The sequence below is a fragment of the Dermacentor albipictus genome, chromosome 9, assembly GCF_038994185.2.
Source record: "Dermacentor albipictus isolate Rhodes 1998 colony chromosome 9, USDA_Dalb.pri_finalv2, whole genome shotgun sequence".
In the NCBI taxonomy this organism is placed as follows: Eukaryota; Metazoa; Arthropoda; class Arachnida; order Ixodida; family Ixodidae; genus Dermacentor; species Dermacentor albipictus.
Window position 1 is genome coordinate 68,044,794 of NC_091829.1, and position 12,473 is coordinate 68,057,266.

The 12,473-nt window shown below is 44.2% G+C and overlaps 1 protein-coding gene across 1 annotated transcript in view; it reads left to right on the forward strand.

Annotated features, from left to right (window-relative positions):
- The window catches only part of LOC139050138 (glutamate receptor ionotropic, NMDA 3A-like), a 257,973-nt gene extending 246,908 nt beyond the window's left edge, over positions 1-11,065 (forward strand). The window contains exon 14 of the mRNA XM_070526354.1: positions 1-11,065. This exon is cut by the window's left edge and continues 1,647 nt beyond it. The gene's annotated coding sequence lies outside the window, so the exon portion shown is untranslated.
- Positions 11,066-12,473: the final 1,408 nt, after the last annotated feature.

The following is a 12,473-nucleotide window of genomic DNA, read 5'->3' on the forward strand; positions in this document are numbered from 1 at the left end:
TTCTATTCAGGATGAACCAGCCATTAACCATGACAACGTCCTGAACAGCTGCTTGTTTATGGGCTCATAACTCGAGAGAAAGTCCAAGCCTAGTAAAATTGAAATTGTGTTATGCGCATATATTTTCACTCATTTCTTTTTGCTGACACGGCATGTTGTTTGCTTGTTTTGGTTAAGCCTTAGAGGCCTCTATTTACAAAGGTAATACGATAACCCAAGCCTACCTTATCCCGAATAAACTTGTCATAACCAGCATAAACATGTCACAAATAATCCCCTGTGCCGCCTATGGAAAGGCGCGTCAAAGGTGCTATAAAATTTGAATTTTTAACTTGCAGCCTTCGAAAAGAAAATTATCGCCGCCATAGCTACTGCAGATAAGGAGGCGTCAACCAAAAAAGAAATGCAAAGCTTTGTAAGCTATTTGCTTTCTTGGTCCTCAAAATATGGAGTCTTAGCCTAAGTATACAGCCGCCGTCACATCTACTTAGTCGAAGGAAACGGCGTGGTCCGGTCTGCGTCAGCTCTTTCTGTAAAAGGCGTTGCACCACTTCGACAAACAGGTCGCGTACACTCATCGAATGCTCAAAAATGAAGCTCTCTCGGGACAGAGCGTTGGAATCGCTGAACGTCGATTCTTGCAGTGTATGGCGCCAACGAAAACAAGAGCGCACTTCACGCTTACTTTCTGACCTGAGCGGAAATTACACAGCCATCCAGCTTTTCCGCTTTGACTGCGCCAAAAAAAATGAAAACGTTTGTTTGAAACTGTCATTTTCAAACAGAAGTGAGCGTCCAGCAGGGACGGCTTTTGTACGTCGCGCCAAATCGTGCCCCCGACCTACCCAGTCTCACCCCGGGACCAAACTGTGGCACTTACATCCTTGAACACTTGACGCTATGAAGCCTCGCGTCAGACGCTTGGATTAGAAAGACAAAGGGGGCGCATGAAGTGTTGAGCGAACCGGTAGTCGTTCCGCTTGCACGTGGCTCAACTCGCTGCGAGAAACTAGGAGATATCTGTAAAATGAGCATTCGCTTGGAATAGCGGGATTAAACGTGGTCGGCTGAGCGCTTATCAGCTTAATGATGAAGGCGCGTCACACTTGCTGTTGCAGATTTCAAATTGCTATCTTTTTCTCAAGCTGTCCGGCCATTCTTTTACGTCTTCTAGGCCTCAGAATGAGTGAGTTCATTTTGCAATAGTCCACTTGTTCTAAAGCCTATACAGGTGCCACGAGGTTTTCTATGGGTACTTAGGAGGTATTCAAGAATGGTGCCAAAGCAACAGTGTAAAACTAAAAGCGCTCACCATTATCTTGCACCTGGCATTGGACTTGCAAGCACAACGAAAGAGACTTACACCCAGAGACATGGACCACTCGTGCACTTCGGTTTCAGCTGCGTTTGTTGGCCTCTCTCCTGGTGTAATCGATCGCGTCCTCTTATGCACTTTAAGCACTTCACCCCCCAAAAAAGCTCGTTCAGGGAGCCACATGCATTTTGGGAGAATCGGATATCAGAGCGTTTGACGTTGCTGGCTGAACAACTCCGGTCAGCTCTGACTTCATGTGCCCGAAATCTCGTCAGAGAGAAGCTGCCTCCTTCAAATGGGCGAGAGTTGGGACAGTTCTATGTTCAACGTACCGACTCGGCGTCTGTTGCGCGGCGCGTGTTCTGCCGCTGTTCGTTGTTATCGTAGTCGTCCCCTCAGGGCAGTCACGTAGGGCTCAATGCAATTGTTAGAGAAGTGCCGGATTTCATTCCCGCGTGCGCCCTGCCGAAACTTTGCGTTCAATACATTATAGCACCACGTGTTATTGCACGTCGACTCGTGTCTTGTGCGAGCGGCGTGTGTAGGCAGGTCCACGGCGTCGATGTCGAATGTTCGTTTTAGGAGAGGTACTTTTGAGAGGAGGACGTGGCGATGTTCCCGTTGTCGCCTATTATCTTCGTGGAATGAAGAAAAAAAATTTGGTATATGCCTCCTCGTGACGAGACCATGTATTTGTTTGTAGATACTACGCCATTACGTAGAGCAGAAGCGAAAGAAACACATCAATGTCTAGTCCAGCTAGCTTTCCGCGTTAAGTCCTATACTCGAGCTATCGAGAACCCCAGAGAACCACAGACGTTCTGCACAAGTGCTCCTCGATGACCGCTAATAACGCCCCAGATTTGTACGATATCGTGCTGGCCTGCTCCGCTAGAGTTCCCTTCCTTTTTTTCCCCTAACGCTCAGAAAAAGATGGGTGCTTTGAAGGTTTTGTGTGTCGTTTGCGCTTACACAGTGTTTTAAATTAGTCTTCTGGTTCCTTCCTACGTGTGGACCACTTTGTACAGCTAGCTTCTGTCTGCGGCCGTACGTCATGCCCCGTTTCTGTTAACGCGCTTCGTAACGCTAAACATTTTCTTGTAGAAGTTCAGATAGTTGGGAGCTATCCTTTAACACACTTGGCACTTCTCAGGAGGACACAGGAGAGGTGCTTTTCACGCTTACGCTGTATCAGCGCGAAAGCGTCAAAGTACACGTCAATCCTACCAAACGTGACGCTATTTCAAGGGCGACATGTCTGCGAAGCTTTTCCCGGCTGCTTTTCGTCCCACTCCCCCAAGAAATGTGGAAAAATCAAGAACAAGTTCCTCTCAATATGTTGCCCAGGATATACAGCCGTATATCGATTATTCTGCTGGCTTACGTTGGGTGTCTGAAATATGCCCTTAGAATGTCAGAAAGCCAGGGATACTGAGCGTGCTCATCTCTTATCAAAGTTTATACAGAAAGCAATGAATTTAGTTGCGTGCAACTGTCTCGCTATCTGCAGCTGGTGTAGAATGCAAAGTGGCCATTACCTTGCTCATAACGTCGAAAGCGGTTGCAGATACGGAAGTGGTTGTCTGGGACAATATGCAGCACATCGGCCAGCTGACGGGCTTGTTCGTTATGTCGATACCCATCATACAGGAGTGTGATAACCAGAGTGTATGCACTTTCTATGCTGACAAAAAGAAAAAAAAAGCTATAGGACATCTATTGTGCTTGTACCAAAAGAGAATCGTGTGACGTAGGTGAGCAAAGAAATATTTCTGATCAAAGTTTGGGCCAAAAAATGCGAGCGGTTCATTGTCGGGTTAGGACAAATCAAATATGAAGGACGGCTCCCCGACAAGTGAACTGCCTGTTTGTGCATTAACATTCTTTGCCGATGTTTAGCAATGCTGCAAGAAGGTTTCTCGTGCGAAGTGTGAATCGGACAAACTTTCGGCAGAAGTCATATTGCTGCGCCTATTCGTCAAAAGATAACTAGCTTTACTGACTTGCCATGCACTGAAATCAATTTTCCAGTGCGAAGTACTCTGGGTCACCCACTGCTAGGCCGGTAATGGTTATGCCACTTGATTAAGCAGTTCTTATTTGTGCAACCTGTGTTTGGAAATGTCAGAATAAGTTTGATGTCTGTTCTCTCTCCACCCCAAGTTCGCATCTCAGCCGTAGTCATCTGAAAACGTCTTCTAAAGAGCATGACAAAAAGTGTGAAATAACCACTTCATGTGCCGAAACAATGAAGTGTGAAATTGAGTGTGCTTGTTTTTCCTCGAACCGCTGGCGATAACGTTGGCGCTAACGCTGCTAGCTCGAGTGAAAATCTTTTAACGTGGCATGCGGGCCCTTAAAAAAATTTTGCTCAGCTATACATGACAGTCGACACTCGGACTTTTGATGAGATTTCATGGAACCATGCCAAGAAGAGAAGGCTATGAACAGCTGAGTGACGTTGACATCGCTAAGTTCTACGGACAGAGCACGAGAAACCTTCTGCCACCTGAAGTCGCGAAAGTGAGATGGATTTATACGGTCGCAGTCAATGGGAGCAGCGGCAGATGCTGTAGTATTTTGGGACTTTTCGTACACCTATAGCGGGAAAACTCGCATACATATATATCTATAAATATATATATATATACATATAAACTATACACACTCCACATATAGACGCGTATACACAAGAAAATGTTAAAGAATGTATCTTCCTAGCTACACTTCGGGGAAAAAAAGCAATACGGTTGTGCAGGTGTCAGGGCTGTCGGCATTCGGTTTTGACTGGTCACGTTATCAAAATCGTCATGATACAATAAAAGAAAATATATCTCTTACGGGGATTATGAAGTAGTGGTCAGTAATATAGGGTGAACCAATTTCAAAAAGCAAGTCATTGGCGCAAATTTCTTCTATGATATATATCAGGACCTGCGCGACATAAGGTTTGGATCGGTGCGATAAGTCTTTGGTAGGATTCGTTTATGCACTTTTTTTTTTGACAGGACATTGGCGAAAAACAATGGCACGAACATCACAATTATGCAGCTTTAATTGCTTCTTTGATTGATTTTGACGCATGTGCGGCTCAAAATTTGTTCCCATTTTACGTTTCTGGACATCGTTTAGAAACTTACACTACAGCAGTGTAGTGTAAGTCTACATTTTAATTCAATCATTATTCATTCTGGGAACGTTCCCTAGCTGCTAGTCCTGCATACTGAAGACTTAGTTAAAAGGACCCTGAAAAAATATATTTCTAAAATGAGGTAGCAGTATTGAGCGTGAGAATTGTAAGACCAATTGATCTAATAGACAGCTGGAGCTTGTATTTAATCAGTAAATTGTATGGTTCACAGATAAGGAGTCACTTGTACCTACAGACTGCTTTTTTTGTTTGTGCCAATATATGTTGTGCTGTTCCCTCACTCTTCTCGCGTTAGGCTTGGCATCAGAAATTCGCTAAACAAGCATTTCCAACAATTAAATCGCAATTTGAGCTAAGGCGACATAATAAAGCCAAACAGAAGTTTGGGGAATTTTGAATAGAAATAGATCTTCATGCGTTCTCGCACTCAACTCTATGGGGCGACGATAACTGAGGTGATGACGATTTTTAAATGTGGCCCAGGCTGGCTTTTTTGCTGAACGCAAAGCATAACTGGCATTCACTCTATTTTACTGACAAAGTCACTCGTGCATAGACCCTCCTCCCCCTAACTTAGTCGGTATATCCTATCGTATTGCAGTGCTACGACGGGGCACCCAGCTGCTCCTAAGTACTCACAGGGATGTTGTTGATTTAAAGAATTTCAAAGGGCCGACATTTTCTTCTAGCTCTCCAAACATCCTACAGTGTTTCGAGGGTAATTTAATGCCTGCTATTACGGTGACATAAAACAACACACATCTTTTTCCGTTGTCCTGTTCTAGCTGGTGGATTTTGCTACAATCGGCAATGGAGAACCAGTCAGCCGGTAGTGATCGGCATGCCCTGAGTATGAGGCAGAGATAAGATGTATATGTTGAGAAGTGGATGAATGGGCCAGCACCACAGATGAATGTCAGAAACAACTACTCTACGAAGTATTCTATGCACTTTCTAAGACTGTCCTCTGCCAGCCTCCACACAATATGCCTGCTCGTGAACGAATTCATTTTGCGATGCAACGCTGGTGCTTGCTTTAACGGCCTAAGCGCTGAGTGCGATGGCGTACGGCCGTGGCTATGCAGGGACACTTGCGACATATGCGATTCCCGCCTATGAGAGGTGGCTAGCTATAGCTTGCTTCGTTTCCTTTTTTTTATAATGAGAAGAGCAGCCAACCTAGTGCTCACTTGTCACTGCTCGCCGTTTTCATTGGATTTTAGTTAATACGAAATCTGTGCGATATGGCCGAGCACGCGGTGTGTTATATGTCATTTCAAAGCTGCAGGCCCACTTATTTTCTCCGGAAAAGAAATCTCATTCCAGAGCTGAAGAGAAAACATTGTTTAACGGTAGGCATACTAGCAGCATTATTTACCAATAGAAGGTGCGTGGAGAGTTCTGGGGATTGCATTTGGGCTAGTGCAGTGCTATAAATTAGAATATTGAGCTTACATCGCAAGTTCTGAAAGTTGTATTAACTGAATATTAAGTTCTAGGTGTATTTAAACTCTAGTTCTCATCTACAAAAAGGTCGAAAAATTTTCACATGTGTAACTTTCAATTCTATGGCATTAGTGAGAATATGCTGTTGGACATTAAAGAAAACATAGATGAAAACCCACTTCTTGTGAGGATATCTCACACCACAGAATTGACTACGACCAGTATGGCTTTACTATGTAGCGAACGTAAAGTGTTCGTTCGAGTTGAACATTTGCAAGCACAGTAACTAGGCCACCTCACAAATGCCCTGCATATCTTTATTCCTTGTATATTGACCACTGGAACACTGAACTTGGTCTGTGCAGAATGATTCTGTACATGAAAAAAGTCTCTTGAAAGTTATATAAATATCACCACTTGTTCCCTGTTTAGTTCATTAACCACTCCCACACTTCGCCTAAGTTCTCAAACATATTGTCAACGAAGCGCTTAATGAAAGAAGTGCCTGCGATTTTTATGAGCATTAATACGCCGGCAAGTGTTGTTGCTGAAAACAGAAAATGATTTCACCTTGCTTTGTCTTAAGAGCAGTGAAGTTATGGCGTTTATGAAAATTATTTCAGGTGTCTCAGCGTGCCAGTTTTGCAACTCAAACAGATGTATTCTTTATCAGTACTTTACGTGCAACGTTCTAAACACGAAAACTAATACCAATCTGTTTCAAACCTCCTTGAGAAACAGGCAGTCACTATACCACAAAACTGCAAAACGAGCATTCGTGTCCGTGACTCCATTTCATGCGTTCCTGCAGACAGCAATGATAGGAAGGCATGTATACGTGCACTGAAGACAGTCAGCGTATGAATTCCTGAAGGCTCCCGTTGTCTTGGAAACATGCTCAGTGTATGAGAGCCGGGCCACCTGAAAGTCATTTTTTTCGCTGGCGTTTGGTGTTCGCTGGCAGCATGAAACTACGTCTCCTAAACAGACAGTAAGACTTCCGTGTGATATCAGTGTTGAGGCTCAGTATTGAGAATCAGTACTGAGCCTCGATGTTACTTGCGTCAATACAGTTATAAAATCTCAATGCTCTGACGACTTTGATGCTACCACTAGCCACTTCATAGAACTAACGCCGCACATGTTTACCTCATTACTCACCTAAAGCGTTAGTTCCTTGCACATAGTGGGTCTCGTAGATGAGCCACATGCTTTTTATATGTGCAAACTGAAGCTACCCTGCAATACGCCAAATGCGTTTCGACAATTCCCCTGTTTCTCTGGTAGCAGCTCAAGCGGTGTTGCTCTGTGAATTGTTTGTCGCACCTTAGCGTCTGTGTAATGTTGCCATTAGTATTTCCTGCCTGAGCTGCATCTTATAATCGTGTTTTGGGATGGAAATGGGCCGCAATGGTGAGCCGAGCACATTGCCATATTTATTTCCTTACTCCTCTTAATGCTTGCTGCTGTGAGGTACAACTGAGGTGAAAGGGGAGCATAGCCGGATGATATGTTTTCCCATCGAAACGTTTACAATTTTGCGCTTAGGCATATGTTTGGTATCATCAAGTTCCGAACGTCAAACAGTTGCTGGTGCATAGTATTTGCAAGATTTGTATTTGTGCACGGAGAAGAGTAGAACCAGTAAAACTACATTCCCTAACCTCACAACACGGTCATAATTGTTTTCTGGAAAGAGATACTATCACAAAATTTATATATTATACCTATTCTGCCAGTAAACCCGCATTCTAAAGACAAAGTGCCAATAAGTTTTGTGTCTGAAGAGAGTGCGCTGGCCAAGCAAAACTAAAACAAAATGCATCTGAAGCACACTTCGACACTGCTGAATTTATTTTTGTTATGAAAGTGTACCCGCTAAAGCGATACCCGAAAATTCCCAGTAATCATTCACATAATATGGATGTCATAACACTTTCAATGGGAAAGGCTGTGTCCGAGAATAATCGTCTCATTCGCTATCAACTCGTGCCATATGGTTTATCCCATGAGCCAAATCGCATCTCAACATGTTATAGGCTGTTCTCAAAGATTTTATCGCTGCTCTGTATTTATTTCGCATCTTGATAATGCATCAACTAACTTGGCAAATAAGATGTCCCGCAACGTTAACATCATGCTTTGCCCTCAACGGATTAGAAAATCCTGTCTAAACTGTCCAAAAATGAAAGCATAGATCACATGGCAAACATCGCACTTGGTGTTCGACAATACTGCCACATTTAATCTCGAAAGCGGCATGTGCGTTGAAACGCTAAAGTGTTCCCTGACGTCATAATCGCGACCATCTTTCTGCATCACGACTAAAAAAGAAAGGGCGGAGGGAAAGAGAGAGCAGTTATTTAGAAGATGGCTTTTAGAACTCTTCACCGTAGTGCTTTCGAAGACGTTTTTCATAGAGGCTCTGAACACGACAGGCCGCTTTGTAGTCCTTACAAGGGGCATCGTACAACTGGCTCTGGCCTGGTCGCAGCGTTCCCGCCGCCAGGATTTGCAAATGCCATCGACGCTTGATACGCTGGACTGGCCGTTGCTCCTTGGCCCTAACGCTGAAAGCGATGCCTTTCCACACTTCGTAGTAGATGCACAATACGCACGTCCTATTCGAGGCTGTCAGTGTTGTGTTTGCTTAGACCCTTCAGCGATAAGGTTCCCCAAGAATTACGGTCGGGCTTTACGTACATTCGTTGAATTGTCGAAAACAATGCAGAAATAGCTGGAACTGTCCCGTCTCATGTGAGCAGCTACTTTCCATGGATGCACAAAAACAGGCATGTTTTGCTAAAAAGGAACGTTTGTCATCGTCCCTGAATATATGCAGCATTAGGTGAGAGTAGCAGGTGATAAGTGTTCCCGCCTGAACGCAACTCCAATGCACACACTCAAGGTGTATCTGATTGTCCCACTACTTGCTAACCAACAGTGAAGTTATGAGAAACGCCTAGTCAGTGAATTGTATGATCATCATTATAGTGTCTCTTTATTAGCAACTGCTTAAACTCATGCACAAAACCTTACCAGATGGGCAGCTAGCAGAGCTTGCTTATTCCGTTGACGTTAAGAAGTAGGTGTTCTCACGCTTCGCTAAAATGCATTTGCCGTAAAACGACCAGGCCAGACAACGGTATGCGGTGTACCGGATTCTAGTGCTGCTTGGCCGTTGTTTTCACGCTGGCAGCTTCTTCTCCTTTAGAGAAAACCAGCTGAGTAATGCTGCGACGAAAGAAATAGAAAACCTACCAAAAAAAGACACACACGAACACTCAAGTTTTTACCGGTCTCAAGGCATATGGCTTTGCAGGCCCTGCACAGACTACAGTGCTGACACCAGTGCTGGCCAATGTTGGGCCAACGTTGGCAGATGTTTTTTTTTTTCGCTGGTCAGTGTTGAGCTCACTTTTATTGAGCGCTACTAGCAGTAGCGAGAATTCTAGTGGCACTGAAACCAAGCAGTAGACTGTGGTACGAATGGCATCTTAGGTATGGCTCGTAGCAATCTCACGAAAAAATACTGGAGTGCATTGTTCGTGGCCACTAGATTGCTCCCTGTTTTTGACATTCTTATTTTCTCTCTTGCAGCGCACTTCCCTTGTCTTGCGAAAGCACAAAGTTACACGTCCACTTTTACTATTAGTTTCGTTTTAAACTCGACCTTGTGATGAAAGTTTGTAAAGATGATACGTACATACGTTTGCAAATTCTAATATCGATTTTTGTCAGCGAAGGAACATATTATGCGCTAATGTGTGCCAAGCCCTTAGTAAATCAGTGATGAACTCTTCGCCATTTCTACGTCTAGTGCTGAGACTTAAAGCGTGGGTGTGAAAACTGCGCAGTGGTCGATCCGAGCCTTGCCAAAGAAGCTGTCAGTAGCCGTCAGCCGCCAAGTCTGTTGAACCTCCAAACGTGCATTTGGACAAAAATGCAGTAGTTATTGATCTCAACTCATTTATGTCTTGTCGATAATGTTACGCGGTACGCTACAGTAATATGTTTTAATCAGCATGAGAACGGTGTTTTGTGGTGTATCCTGAAACGTCGTCATGCAAGTTTCAAATGTAGTGTGACCGGCTTGGCGGCAACTGCCTGCTGGATGCTTGTGATCCTGTTTGCAGACTGCTCCAACGAAACCCAAGCTGTTAATTTCTCTTTTGTCACTGTTGTCATGCACTTCGCGATCTAGCACCAAGAGCAGCTTTCGGCAAAGTTGGGAGTAGAATACGAAGTAGCTCCTGTCGTATAATGCAGATGCTGGGACTTAGCTAGTGAACAGGTTTTGAGTTTTCGACGTATGTGTTTGCACTTCTGGTATCTGTGAGGCGTCATTTTAAAGTCCGCAGATACCAGACCAATATAAAGTGATCATCAGTTTCATTATCTTCGTATACATGTTGATCATTTCTAGGTTAGGAGGACTTTAGTTCCTAAGTGATCCGAAAATATGTATATGAATTGCAAAAAGGCTCCAAATATTTTGATGCGCTGAGTTGATCTAAAAAACAAAAAAAGCTTTAAGTCATACTAAATGCATGAGGGTCTGAACCACTTAAATGTCGATCTGACAATGTCTGTTGTGCACTTATAACCGCGGATCTAAACCAGCAGTTAGTTTATGTCGATTGCGGCAATTCGTAAAGCATTCCGAATTCTCCTTGCGATTAGGATGAAGCAGCCAGTTATTGATTCGACATCCAAGGTGTACGCAGTATAACCTACATGTTTCTTTGTCCTTGATTTGTCTGTTCCTGAGTTTAGTATGTTTACCGTAACATTTAGCGTGATTCCAAATCACGCTAAAACTTTTCTATTTTGGTTGTTTCACCACTGAACTTAGAGATGCATTTTCTCCTTCATCACATTTTTGTGCTCTCAAAAGACGACTGCAATATGTCAACGTGAAGAGATCTCGCCTGCTTCTTTCTGTATTTTGGGCGGTTTGTAGTGTAGGGCTTGCAATTTCAGGAGCGAAGGTCCAGTGTTGGTCCAGCATTGACCGGGCGTTGGCTGAAGTGCAATTTGTCAGCCAACAGAGGGAGATGATGGTCGTTTTTCTATTTGGTGACGAAACAATGACCGCATGTACATAGTTTCGACGCTGGTCGAGCCTAGGCTGCCACTTGTTCGAAGTTGTTGATGCTGAAATAAAATTTAAGGAGAAACCTCAGAGCAATGCTTTGTTCCGTCATTCTCGCCGCTATGCGGACTGCACGACATGGCCTCATGAAGGAAGCACGTGGCGCAAACTCCTGGTAATTGCAGGCCTTTCGGCTGCTTGTTCAAGCTCAGAAGTGAGGCAAACCACGAAACGGGGCCAGTCGGTACATATCCATAGTGTCCTGGTGCTATGTTTTTGACAAGAATAAAACGAATCTAGAGGGATGAAACAACCGATTGTACGAAGGCTCAAACTGTTAAGTGATTCGATTCAAGCGAAGCGAAAGTGTGTACAATGTGACAAGTGCGTGACGTGAGTAGATACGTCACAAAGACATCGAAAAAAGAGGAAATGTGAACAGTAAGAAACGCATAAATCCCGTGGCGAGTTAGAGAAATGCTACATCTGTTCGCACACGATGCAGACAACGGAAATGAGTGAGATAGAGAGAGAGAGATCCTCTGCACTTTCCTGCTCGCTGACATCTCCTGTAGCGTGATCCTGAGCCGCCGCCCACGCGCTCCTTGTTTACGAGTCTTTCTTTCGTGCATTTCCGTTGCAAGTTGTGCACTTGCTCAGGAACTAATATTCCGCAGTTTTCGTGCAATGCGTGTAAGACCTCTACTTCCATGGCTTCCTCCTGTACGTCTGAGATTTGGCACGATGGTTCACTTGGCCGAGTTTTGGAAAGCTTGTGCAAATTTGTGATGAGAAGTGGGTGAGTCCAGGCATTGAACGTACCAGAAAGACACTACGAATATAGACGGATCACTCACTGTATGGCGACGGGCCTTGAACATTCGAAAACGTTAGGAGTATATAAAAACATTGACCATGCAAGTGTCATGCAAACACTGCTCGTGGCAAGTGTTGCCATTACTGTTCACAACAAGTACAGTTTTTCCAGTAGCGGTGAGTCAGTGTACGACGAGAATGGTCGTTGATCCCTTGGACGACGATCCGGATGACGATCCGTTGCCTCGACGTAGAAGCTGCAGGCTGATCCAGTTTTTTCATTCGCGCACACGGCCTGCTTGCTTGCTTTCTTGCTCATTACACCATAGTCCTTACTAGCTAAACTAACTACAGTAATTTTGCCAAGAGGCCGGCGATAGAAGTGAGAAAGAAGGAAAGTCTCTAGAAAAAACGTGCGGCAGAGTAAGGGGGAGGTTCGATGATCTACTCATAGAAACAAGTATTTTCGAGAAACAGACTCCTTACAAAGGAAACGTAGATTTGTCGGCGTTCGAAACTTTGTCGGCGTTAAAATGCTTTCGAGCACGATCGGCAGATCTACTGCTCACACGCTCTCCATCGCTCCGGGCGCACAGTTTTCGTTTGTTTACACTCGATTAACTGTTCAAAAAAGAGTGTGCGTGAATTGC